Here is a 12,645-nt window from a genome sequence, read left to right as displayed (position 1 = left end):
GGCAAGCTGGTCGTGGCTGTGGTCCGTTGGTCCCTCCCCACCTCATCCCCACCCCAGCCTCCTTCCCAAGTCACCTGGACTGACATTGGGGCGGGGGGGAGGTCCGCACGATTCATTCGGCAAGGCCTCGTTCAATCGCTTCATTCAAATATAGAAAGCTCTCCGGTCAAGTCGGAGTCTTTGACTTTGCCTCAGGCTTCTCTTTATTGAATGGCTTTTTTTTCTTCCCCAATTTCCCCACCCTTAGGCTGCCCCATCCAAACTGCAGGGAGGGAAGGAGGGAGGGAGGGAGGGATGGGGGGAGGATGTGTGAGAAACTCGCCTCGTCTCAGGCAAGAGGAGTCCCCTTCCTCTTCCTAATCCAGGAAACCCCGCTAAACCATTTGAGAATCATGGACATGCGTGGAAGCAGATGTCTTCACTTGAGATCTTCCTCCGCGGGAGGACAGAAAGGAGGGCCAGAGTGTCCCTCTTGCGCTGGCCGGTTCTTAAGTCAAAATAAATAAATAAACTTGAATTCAAAATAATCAATAGGGCATGGAGGCACACTTTGGGGCGTCCTCCTCTGGACCCCAACAGTTCCCTTCTGAAACTTCCCTGGAACATATTAAAAGCTGAGCTGTTGATTCTGTGTGTGTGTGTGTGTGTGAGAGAGAGAGAGAGAGGAAGAGGGAGAGGGAGAGAGAGAGAGAGAGGAGGAGGGAGTGAGGGAGGGAGAGGGAGAGAGACGGAGAAAATAGGTGACTGGGGGCCTCCATTTCATGGAAACAGTTTCTTAGTTCTGAGAACAGGTCAGTTCAGTGAAACAGTTATAGTATCTCCTGTCAGGAGGTGATGATGTCGATGGGCCCCCAAAGCTAGGCCTGTGATGCAACCAATCAGGTATTTCCTAACAGGCACTTCTATGGAAACCAGGGAAACGCAAAGGTTCATCATTGGAGCAGATTATAAACCAGTTGGGGCTGGGCAGGGGGTGGGTCAGTCAAGGAGATTTCTAGATGTCAGGGTTGAAGCAACTTTAGCAGTTTGAAATGCCTCTGATGATATCGTCGGGTGTTTGGTTCAACTTTCGAGTGGCTCTCACAGAAACAGGCACAAGGATGGTTTCCGTAGGAGCTGTTGTGGTCACTTCTCTAAAGTTTTCATCAAGTCCTCTAGCTTCTTTTTGCAGGGCTTCAGGCAAAGGGCCGTTTTAGTTCTCAGTGATGCCAAGTCAAACGAGTGGGAGAAAATGGGAAACGTTCATGGAGAGAGTTGTAGCCAGTTATTGGAGGCAACTCGAAAAACTTCAAGATCCAGTCCAGTTTTCAGGTTAAGAACAACACTGTAAGGAAAACGAGTAACACCAGAATCTCATATCCACAAGTGTGTATCCCTGTTTTATGGAAATATAATTTTGGCCTCCAAGTAACATATGCAAATAACTCTATTGCCAAGGAAATAAGAAGCTTCACTGAGAGTTTCCGAATTCTGGAATGATCAGGTAGAGAGAACAATATAAGTGATTCCATCCTGCTGAAAGGGGTAAAACTTACCAAATGATGTCCATCTTTAAAAATAAAAATATATTCGGTGTTGTTTGTTTGCTTTTGTTTTTCCTTGTATCTTGTTTCTGGAAAAGAAAAGAATTAACAATCTGTCCTATTTTCCCTCTCTCTCTCTATTTCACTCACGTTAGGGGATCTTTGTTTTTTTTTTTTTCCATTGAGTTTTTTTATTTTTAATAATTGAAGTATTAAATTAAATTATGGCAACATCTATATTGGGTAGCTTGGACCACACAAGTTCCTTCTTTAGAATGCCTCATACTTGGACATTTGTCTTTTTTTTTTCCCTCGGTGAAAGTAAGGAAGCCAACCATGGTGAACAGTGTGAATATGGAATACTTTGTAGAAGTCTAGGCTCCTACCTAGTACAATCTTTCCCTAAAGCACAAGATCTATCTAGGCATGGAACCAAACATGCTCAGTCTCTCCGCCCTAAAAGATCCGAAGCAAGGAAACCCTTAGATTTGTGGAACCATGAACGTTTCAGTATTTTATCTTATTTGGAGAGGATGTAGACATTCACTGAATTTCCATCCTTTTATGGTACTCAGCCAACCTCTAAGCCTAGAGACTTTGGAAAGTCTTGATGTCGGCCTATGGAAAACAGTCGTTGTGGGAAAAGTTCCCCTAAACATTCTCATCATCTCATCGACATCTATGTCATCTCATCGACATCTATGTTCTCTATTTGTTATGAGCAATCCTACTTAGATGGTTCGTGAACATTTCATGAGACATGAAAGCAGTTCGTCATGATCTCTACACCTCCCGCCCATTCCCACCACCTTTCATGTGAGAGATTTTCTTCCTGCTTTCAGAGAGGAGAAGGAAGGAGGGTCAGAGTGTCCCTCTTGTGTTGTCACTCTAATTCCAAACAATCCCTATGCAACGGAGGCGTATTTGGAGGTGGCCTACTCTGGGCCCGAAGACTTTCAGACAGCAGGGTGGCCTCAGCCGGCGCAAGTACATCGAGAACTAGAATTTCCTTTTGTTGTTCTTGTTGTTTTCCCCTCGCTGCCGCAGCAACGAAGAAACATCCACCAGTGAGACGAATAAAAATACGGTAATATTTAAAATTGTTTAATCTTAATAGACGAATTCGGCACACTAATGTTCAGGACACGAGCAGGCAGCTGGGGCCCTTGGGCCCGAGTCCGCGGGGAGAACTGGTCGACCCGGTCGACCCACACTGCAGAGAAGAGGGCAAGGGCAGCGAGCGGCAGGGAACCACGGCCCATCCCCCGCGCCGGGGGTGGCGGAGGAGCCGGGGGCGTCGGCGGCACGCGCGTGCTGCCACCCCTCCAGCCACGCACGCCCCCGGAAAGGAGCCCATGGGGCCGCCTTGCGACATCCCCCTCCTCTCGGTCCGCACCCGCCCCCCTTTACCCGTCCCAGCCCGTCGGCGAGGCCCATGGCGGGGTGAGGAGGAGGCACAGCGGGCCGAGGACGGGGGGTGCTGCAAGAGGCTCCCCCTTCCCTCTCATCCCCCTTTTCCTCTGACAGGACAGGCGCCTCCCCTGACGGACCGGCGCGGGCGGTCCGGGGACATGCACGACGAGACACGCTGCTGCTCCCGTCGCGCGGATGGTGTGCAGCCGCCGAGGGTGGGCCGAGGACCCCACTTGCGGGGTGTGGGTGGGGAGTCCGGAGAGGGAGGAAGAAATGGACAGAGCCCACTGGGCCCAACCACTGCCTTGTGTCGAGGGCTGACTTTCAATAGATCGCAGCGGGGGAGCTGCTCAGCTATGTACGAAACTCCGACCCAGAAAGGTCCTCTATGAATGGTTTAGCACTAGATTCCACACAAACATACAGTGCGTGATGGGCGAGGGGGCGGCCACCTTTCTGCCCGCACCCCATGTCCCAGGACAAAGGGCTGTCTGCACCGGACACCAGTAACAATGCACACGGGGCGCACCATGCCACAGGGGACACAGGCGGCAGCCCACCACTGGGGACAGTGGGGGACCAGCTCTCCAAGGCCAACCGAGGCTCCCACGGTGCTGCCATACTGTTCCACCTGGGCGGGATTCTGACTTAATCCCACGGATGGTATCTTTACACCATTGGCTCCTCAGCCAAGCACATACAACAAATGTCTGTACCTGCGGTTCTTCTCGTACTGAACAGGATTACCATGGCAACACATCAGTAGGGTAAAACTAACCTGTCTCACAATAGTCTAAACCCAGCTCATGATCCCTACTAGTGGGTGAACAATCCAACGCTTGGTAAATTCTGCTTCATAATGATAGGAAGAGCCAATATCAAAGGATCAAAAAGCGACATCGCTATGAACACTTGGCCCCCACAAGCCAGTTATCCCTGTGGTAACTTTTCTGACACCTCCTGCTTAAAACCCCAAAGGTCAGAAGGATCCTGAGGCTCCGCTTTAACGGTCTGTATACATACTGAAAATCAAGATCAGGCGAGCTTTTGCCCTTCTGCCCCACGGGGGTTTCTGTCCTCCCTGAGCCCGCCTTAGGACACCTGCATTACCATTTGACAGGTGTACCGCCCCAAACTCCCCACTTTTCACTCTTCCCAGAGCAGGTCGCGCCCGGCTGGCTCGCGGACCCACGGGCGCATGGCGCCAGAAGCCAGAGCCCCTTGGGACTCATTCCCCCATCTCACCGGGTCAGTGAAAATACAGAATAGTGGTATTTCACCAGCGACCCGCAAGGCCAGCGGACAACACCCCACCCCCTCGCGGGACGGGGTGGGCGCCAGGGACCTCCCACTTATTCTCAAGTCTCTTCATCTCGCCAGACTAAAGTCAAGCTCAACAGGGTCTTCTTTTCCTGCTGATTCCGCCAAGTCCGTTCCCTTGGCTGTTGTTTCACTGGGTAGTAGATAGGGACAGTGGCATCGAATGGTGACAGACAGTAAGTAGACTTATCGTGGTGATGGCTGTGTCACGTGTAAAAATATCTACTCGACTCGTTATGGTATACACCTGAAAACTAATATAGGATTGTCAGTCAGTTAGACTTGAATTTTAAAAGTGGGGGGGAGGGAGAGAAAAGTGAAGGAGGAGGAGGAAAAAGATGGATTGGCTTGAAGAAAACAAAACAAATGAGAGAGAGAGAGAGAGAAGTGAGACAAAGAGTGGACAGTCACGTGAGTGCAATAGGTAAGGGATATTAAGACAACAAACAAACTCCCAACAGTGGTTTTGTAAGTCAACAATCAAGATTTCAATATCATGATGTCATCAAGCACCAACCCTTCTAAAGGGACACAACGACATACAGGGCTCACTTGGCAGGGCAGTTCAGGACCCTAAAATGACCATGAAAGCTGAAGCTCAAAAAAACAATCTTGTTCATCCATGGGGAAAAATACCGTTGTCCCACGACATTCAAAAATCGTATCAAAACATTTAAAAACTCTCTTATTCACTCACCATTTAAAAGGTAGAGAACATATAAAGAGCCAAACTACGATTTATTTAGTAGACTGTCATGGAAAGCATCGACATGAAAGCATCTGATTCATTTTGTAAAATCCTAGGAACAGCAGTTTTCAACAGTGCTTGCCTCCTTGGCGTGGTATCTTTTCTACATCTGGATAAACAGTCCTATGTTTTGTTTGTTTGTTTGTTATTCCCCTGACTGAAGATCAGCCTCCAACATGATATCCCTTTGTGCTCTCTGGGTCCTGAACTATCTCTCGAAGTGCTTTTCTGAATGGGAACATTTTCACCAATGTCATCGCCTGGAGACATCTTCAGCCTGTCCTCCTCTCCCTCCCCCTCCCTCTCCCCCTTCTCCTCCTCCTTTTTCTCCTTTGTATTCTTCAGCTCTCCTTGCGCTGGTCTCTCACACGGTGGCAGTGTTGTCCTAGGCATGCTCAGGTGTCTCCTAACCCCATCCAAGTGGACTTCCAGTGTCATCATTTTGGGTTTCTTAGCCGCACTTTCGTCGTTCTCGGGCAATTCTTTTTATTTTCCAGGGATGGGGGACACCGGGGCGGGGGACAACACAACGACACACTGCGTGTGACCTGGAAAACAGACACATACACACCAGGCAATCACCAACAGGCTCTGAAAGAGGATCGGTCACTGGACACGGGGCACGCACGTTTGTTATTTGTGGAGTCATTGCAGACTGAACAGGCAGCAGCAAACTTTGGACTTCATGCAACTACCGTACATCAATTGTAGAAATTGACATTTGAAACAAGTAGTTAGGCTCTTGGTGCGATTTCACATAATCATTGAAATGTGTGCACACTGGAACCATGGAAGTGAGACCTTTCTCTCTCTCTCTCTCCCCTCATTTCTACCAAAGATTCCCAAATGAAGACTCGTTTGTTTCCAAACCAAGTTTCCTTTCATTAAATTTGGTGGGAGCTTTCCCTAAGAATTGCATGGGAAGGTGTTTTCCTCATTTGTTTTAGCAGTTTTCCTTAGAAATAGAAAATTAGAATTCTGCTGAATGATGAACATGCACCTCACTTAAGTTTCTGCTAGGAAATCCATGCACCATGTTTATCGAACAAAAACCAAAATGATTTTTAGCAAGGTTTTCTCTCCACTTCAGATGAATTTTACAGGGCAGGGAGGGGGGAGGCTAGGGGTCTATGTTTTTAATTTAAGGTCCTCTGAAACGTCAGTAAGTGTTCGTGAACATACTCATGTGTACTTTTTTCCTCCATCCAATCGTCAGTCATCTGGCAGAAGGAGAGCCTCATCACCGGCAAACAACATTCCGACACTTAATGAGAAAATACATTTCTGGTGCGTTTGCCAAAATATGCAAAGCCCCTTATTTAAGCTAATGGAATTAAAAAGAAATCCCTAGTACCTAGGAACAGAACAAAGTGAAAGAAACATAATGCACAGACTTGGGGAATAAAAGAAAAAAAGAAAGAGAGAGAGAGAGAGAGAGAAAGGAAGGAAGGAAGGAAGGAAGGAAGGAAGGAAGGAAGGAAGGAAGGAAGGAAGGAAGGAAGGAAGGAAAGAAAGAAAGAAAGAAAGAAAGAAAGAAAGAAAGAAAGAAAGAAAGAAAGAAAGAAAGAAAGAAAGAAAGAAAGAAAGAAAGAAAGAAAGAAAGAAAGCGAAAAACTCTCAACCTAAAAGTTTTTGTAACAAACGGACAATCTATGATTTGGTAGGTAAAAAGTATTTTTGGAACATAAAGTTCTTTGAGACAAGAATGGAGAGGAAAACAAGAAAAAGACAATCAGAATTCAGAACCCTTAGAAACCTGAATCGGTCATGAACAGGAACTAGGAAGCCATGGTGAACGGGTTTTGTGACACCAGTGTTTCTGGACCCGCAAATGGATGATTCCATTTCATCATGTCTAGAAGCATACATTTTCACACAGCATCACTTTTTTTAATTTTTTTTCCCCAAAGTGATGCCAGAGGTGTGGACTCATACATCTAAACATCTTTAGTCTTTCTGTAATAAGGAGACAGAAGTAGGTGCACTGAGACTTGTTGAGCCATGAACGTTTCCATAGGTTATCTTTGGAAATGATCTAGACGTTCCACGAATTCCCCATCATTCCACTTATGCCAACTCTAAAGTTTCTAAAGTGGCCCAAAAGATTTGGGAGAAACTGTTTTTAAGTAGACATACCACAAAACATAACCTTTCTTAAGGAGTTCTGTGGTGGCCCCCAAGCTGTAAGCTTATTCAGCTTTCTGCTTTCCGGAGAACTGCTTGTCTCTTTCTTGGTATGCACTCCTGACGCTGTGGTATTGAGAGTAAAAAAGGAAAATGGCTTGCGGCCAGTTTCGTTCCAGGTGCCTGCTCTGGATCTAAGAGCCCCTGGTTGTTCCCCAGAAGAAGGACGTGCTGCCCTGAGGGGGAAGTCTGTATCTCCAGAGAATGGCCCATAAGGCATGCTGACACATAGATAGTGGCGCATAGATAGTGGCGACAGAATTATGTGGAAATACAAGGTTTACTGATTTATTGTCTAATATTCGTTCCGTACTAAACCTATATATACATTCATGCTCTTTGAATAAACTTGCCTTGCAACCATCAGTTGTCTTGGCCCTTCTGACCCCATACTGGTGCTTTTCAGTTCCTTACCCCTCACCGCCAGGAACTTCTAGCTTTCTGCAGCCGGTCTGCGGCAGAGTTCCTCTACCTAGAGTTCTCGAAATCACTTGTTCTAAACCCCATGACGATGAGATGACCCGTGAACATTTCCTGAGACTTTAGATGAAGTCAGCCATCACCCCCAAGCTTTTTTTCTTGCTGACGAATTTGGTTCACTCCCGTGAACTTATTGGATTTGGGGTCAACGTAGATAGAAGAAAAGGTTGACCTCGTATGCCGATCATGCTAAAGACATGCCTAGTTTCATAAAACCCATACCTTGACCTTGGCTATTGTCGACTGAAGGGTTCATCCTAGATCACGTGAACTTGCAAAAACCTTTGGGTCCCTTTCTAGTAGACTGAATTCGGGAGTGCTTCCTTCTAAGCCAGTTCAAGAGAGCTCTTTCACAAGTTAATTGTGGCACTTGGATCCATATGTAGAAACAGGCCAGCTCTAGAAGGGAGCTACAGACATACCTGTTACCGGGCCCTTTCCAGATTCTTGCACAGCAGTACCATAGAAATGAAGATCGCTTCCACAAGACTCTAAGGCTAGCAAAGCAAAACTTTTTTATTAAAAGAGATAGCTTGTACACAAGGGAGAAGGCAGTGTGTGGGGTGGGGGTGGGGGAGAGAGACAGCTCCCCGAGTTGCTTTGATCACGGAAGGGAGAGTTTGTCTCGGGATCACTGATCATTACCAGAAATCCTCCAAATTCTTGGATCAGCAGCAGCTGGTTCCACGGTGGTTACCTATGGGGAATAGCAAGTGCTTCCACGAGAGGAAAGAAGTGCATGAGAATTTTCTGCAGGAAAGCACAGGAACAGATAAGGATTAAATGTATAGTTGAGCTTCTTGTCTTGTGACAACTAGGTATAGTCGTGGGTGTCAACAGAGGTAAAGTTAATCTTTTACTCCTGCGAGCCTTGTGTGTGCGTGTGTGTGAGACTCAGGCCCCCAGGGCCTCTGTTCTTTAGCTTGCAAGGCCTGTTTTGCCCTAGGCCATTCCTCAGTCCTTTTCCAAAATGTCTGTAGGTCTGTCTCATGCGTACATACATACATACCTAGAGACTGACATGACCAGATATTTCATAGCTTTCATTTTAAAATTTTTAGTCAGCCATGCAGCTGGTAGTACAATCGAAAATTCGCTCACTTGCTTATTTATGAAGAACTGTTGGAATAGGTGAAGTTTATTTGCTCCGATGGCTAAGGCTTTTTATTATTTGTGGAGAAAGACTGTTAAGATTTGTGTTTGTCCTGAAGGAGGCTGCGAATTAGTGTTTGGGTGAGGGAGCCCTTCCAGCAGTTTGTATTCTTAAGAAGACCACTTCCCCCTCCCCCCACGTTTTATTTGTTTTTTTTTTTTTTTTTCCCTTCCCTTTGGTTTCAGGTTCTACCTCATCCAGTCCACTGGCCTTAGTCTCAGGCCATTGCAGGCTGTGTTCACATTTTGGATGTTGTAGAGATGTGCAAGATCAAGACAGTTCCCCCAGAGAACTGGGCCGGTGCCTTGCTGACACCGAAAAGCTGATCTGCTCATGCAATTCCATTTCTTCTTCTTCTTTTTCTCCTTCTTCTTCTTCTTTTTCTTCTTCTTCTTCTTCTGCTGCTGCTGCTTCTTCTATGTGCTTCTTTCTGTCAAGGAGAAGATTTCCAACTCAAATGCAGACCAAGAGATTTCTAGGTTCCAGAACTTCAGGGTTCCATGGATCATGGTGTCAAAAATCTGCACAGGGCCTTCAATAACGGCCCTCTTTCTCAGTGCACACAAGTCAACCCCAGACCAAGGCACCCTAAGGGCAAAAACTCTCCAAGATTTCTCCCATTAGACCCCGAACATCAGCACCACCCCCCCACCCCCGGTTTCTATTTCCTATCGTGTGGGCTCAGGCAGACAACAAACACATCGATCGATCATTTTCCTTTAGCGTGTTTCATGAACGTTGCACTGGCCAAAGAAACCTAAGGGTGTAAAAGCTCATCTCTGTGTAAAAGGCTTTGGCTTCTCAGTGAAGGGTGTCGAGCCAAGGGACCCAGGCCCCTCTGTCAACTTTTCACTGGATTCATTGGCCTCACTGTTGTCCCAAGCGATGGCTGGTCAGATTTCTCATGGTCATTTTTGCCTTCTGGCTTTAGAAAGGGTTTTAAACTGGGGTAAAAAAAGCAGGCTTGTTTGGGGCCCTTTCATGGTGGGGAGGAGGGTGAGGGGCCCATAGAGGTCCCTTTGGTTCACCCAATCTCAGGTAGTGCCCTATTCAAAACGTTTGTTTTCATCTCATCAGGATCCTACCTTTGGAGAGTTTCCCTGCCTTAAACGTCCTCTGCACTCCGCCTATTCATCCACCATCCACCATCCACCACCACCCCGCTCATCTGTTCACCCTGTCCATGGTTTTTCCTTTCTGAGAAAGGATGTTACCTGTGGCTCGTCCCCAGGCTATATGTCCATTCACCTCCTGAAAGACATGTCTCGATCACCTCCGAGAGAATTCTTGGCAGTGAGGAATAAAGCCGCCGCCGTCAAGGTCCGCGTGCAGGTTTCTGCGTGGACCTCAGCCGTTCGACTCCCCGCCTTGGGTCCATTCATACCAAGGAGTCCCCCGAGGGCCGGGTCTTACGGTGAGAGTGTGTTTGGCTGTGAAAAACACCACCCCTGTTCACAGAGTTCCCAAAAACGGGGGGTGGTGGGGGGGTGGAGCTGAGGGCACGTCAGCACACCAAAGCATCTGGAACCCGAGGATGCGGGCAAGGAAGGAAGATGTCACCGGGACAAAACTTTCCCTCCCCGTCCTTAGGGTCAATGGCTGGACCTGAGAATTCCATGGACACGAGACAGATTTGTGAACCCAGAATTCCAAGAAAGGGGACCTGGCTGAGGCCCCAAAATGAGTTTCTTTGGGGTTTGTTAGGACCTCAGGCCTATCAGGAGACACCGATCCAAGAAGCATTTGCATCGTGTTCCATCCTACTCCCAAATGGGGAGAGTTTATCGAAGAAAAAAAACAAAGCAAAACCAAAAGCAAACACACACACAAACAGAAACCCCACCAAAACACACACACACACACACACACACACACACACACACACACACACACGAACCCCAGCAAAGGTTACATAAATTGTGTGCCAAGAATTAGGATTTGAAACCGCAAGCAGTAAGGGTGCTTGTTAAACGAGGATTGGTTGGGATTGGCAACGATGGCGAAGTTGCGGCGTGAGGGGGGAGGGCGGGAGGGGGGCTGGAAGGAGAGTATGTGGAGGGGACTTGGAAAGTACGAGGTGACAGCTAACAGCTGCTGGCAGATAGGTTTTTGAAACCAGCTGGTGGCGCCCTTGACTTTAATACCGTTCTGACCATTCCTGTTCTCAGTGAGAAGGGTGTTGGGCCCAGGGTCGGCCACCCCAAAATGGACCTCCGTGGCACATTGATGATTTTGAGCGAAGGTGACCTAAAGAAGCGGCCACCTTTGTCCGAGGGACACTGGAATTCTCCTTTGTGTCTCCCTGAAAGCGAGAAATCAATCTCTCAGGTGAAAGGTGCACTCCCTGCATCTGGAGGTAGGAGGATGCCGCCGCGATCGCCAGATTAGGGCATTCGGGCCTGAGAAGCCTATGGAGACAAACACGGTGGACCACCCCAAACCCTAAGTCTGCTTAGATTCTTCCTTCACTCACGGCGCACCCAAAAACCTAAGTCTCTCGGTCCGGTCCCTGTCTCACACATGTACTGTTTCTTGGTCTAAGCAGTAGAGATGCTGCCTGCTTCAGCCACTTCTTAGCCCTTGAATGAAAGAAAATGTTATCCACCCCCCAACCCCCCCCACACACACACCTTCGTCTCTCCGCCTTGGGTCCATTTTAGGATGACTCCAGCCCCAAGAACTCAAACAGAAAGGCATCTGAAACCCTGTTCCCACTGGCCACACGGCTCCACTTTGGGTGCCTGAACCCTAGTTTGCCTCCTTCGGATTTTTAAATGATCTTCCATATGTTAGATTCACAAGGAGAGAAGCTTACGCATGTATTTCTTCTAAGTTTTACGCTACACGGGGAGCCCTACTAAGAAAACAAAGACTCAGAGAAGTGTCAAAACCTAACATCTCTTCTGTTGGGTTTGAGCAAAGAGAGGCAATCTGAAAAAGTAACTATACTATGGTGGGGGGGCGGGCGGTGCTAAAGGAGGATGAGAATTCTTAGAAATTCTTAGGCATAGAAAAATAAGACGGATGCGGGCTTGTGCCTATCCTTTTCTCGTGTGTTGGGAAGATCATTTGGCTCTTGCCAGCTGGGATTTAATTTCCCCACGAACGATCAGGCGAGCTCTCAGGAGAAAAGAGGAAGAGCAAAGTTCAGAAGAACATGGAGAAGATGGGTGCTAGATGCCCGGGGTCCACAGCCCCCCGCCGCCCCACCCCGCCCCCCGGGAGCAAGGATCCCTTCGGGGGCACATGAACTTCCACGATCTCTGGACCATGGTGCCAAGTCATGCCAATGCGAAGACAGGGCTCATCCAGGGATGGGCTTGTGCCACAGAAAGGGAGACAACAGTGAAGTCATTGAGCTTCAGGTATTTCTACCAGAGAGACTCTCTTTCATCAAGTCTTCGACAGGTGGAGGGACACATCTTTCTGACACGGTCGGGCTGGCTTAGAAAACTGCTGCTGACAACCGCACCACGAAGGAAGATGTCTTTGTTTTCCTGACAGAAGATTCAGTAAGTTTCCCAAGTGGTGGAGCTAGGAATTGGCCAGTCGTGTCCAATCTTCAACTTTGGAAAGACACGCGGACTTTTACCCCCTTTTCAGTGGGGAGTTTGTAAAAGATCAGGCCCGGAGGAAGGAAACAGTTTGTCAGTACTTTCATGTTATGTTATCGTCCAGGCCAGGAGGAGCCATGCCAGGACGCCACTAAAGGGAGAAGGTGATCAGTTGCCTTTTTAGGAGGATGGCCCTATAAGCAGCATGGAAACCAGCTGAGCAGGGGCCAGGGTAGAGGCCAGCAGGGTCGTTAGAGGCCAAGCCAGGAC

At 48.0% G+C, this 12,645-nt stretch overlaps 2 long non-coding RNA genes across 2 annotated transcripts in view; one reads left to right on the top strand and one right to left on the bottom strand.

Moving 5' to 3' along the window:
• LOC309662709 overlaps window positions 1-12,645 on the top strand; it is a 435,223-nt gene that overhangs the window by 284,703 nt on the left and 137,875 nt on the right. The window lies entirely within an intron of this gene.
• Window positions 1-12,645, bottom strand: part of LOC309662705 — a 41,920-nt gene that overhangs the window by 18,687 nt on the left and 10,588 nt on the right. The window lies entirely within an intron of this gene.

Source organism: Balaenoptera physalus, assembly GCF_965194825.1.
Source record: "Balaenoptera physalus genome assembly, chromosome: 6".
In the NCBI taxonomy this organism is placed as follows: Eukaryota; Metazoa; Chordata; class Mammalia; order Artiodactyla; family Balaenopteridae; genus Balaenoptera; species Balaenoptera physalus.
Note: the sequence above shows the minus strand (reverse complement) of the source record. Positions and strands in the feature narration are given on the sequence as shown.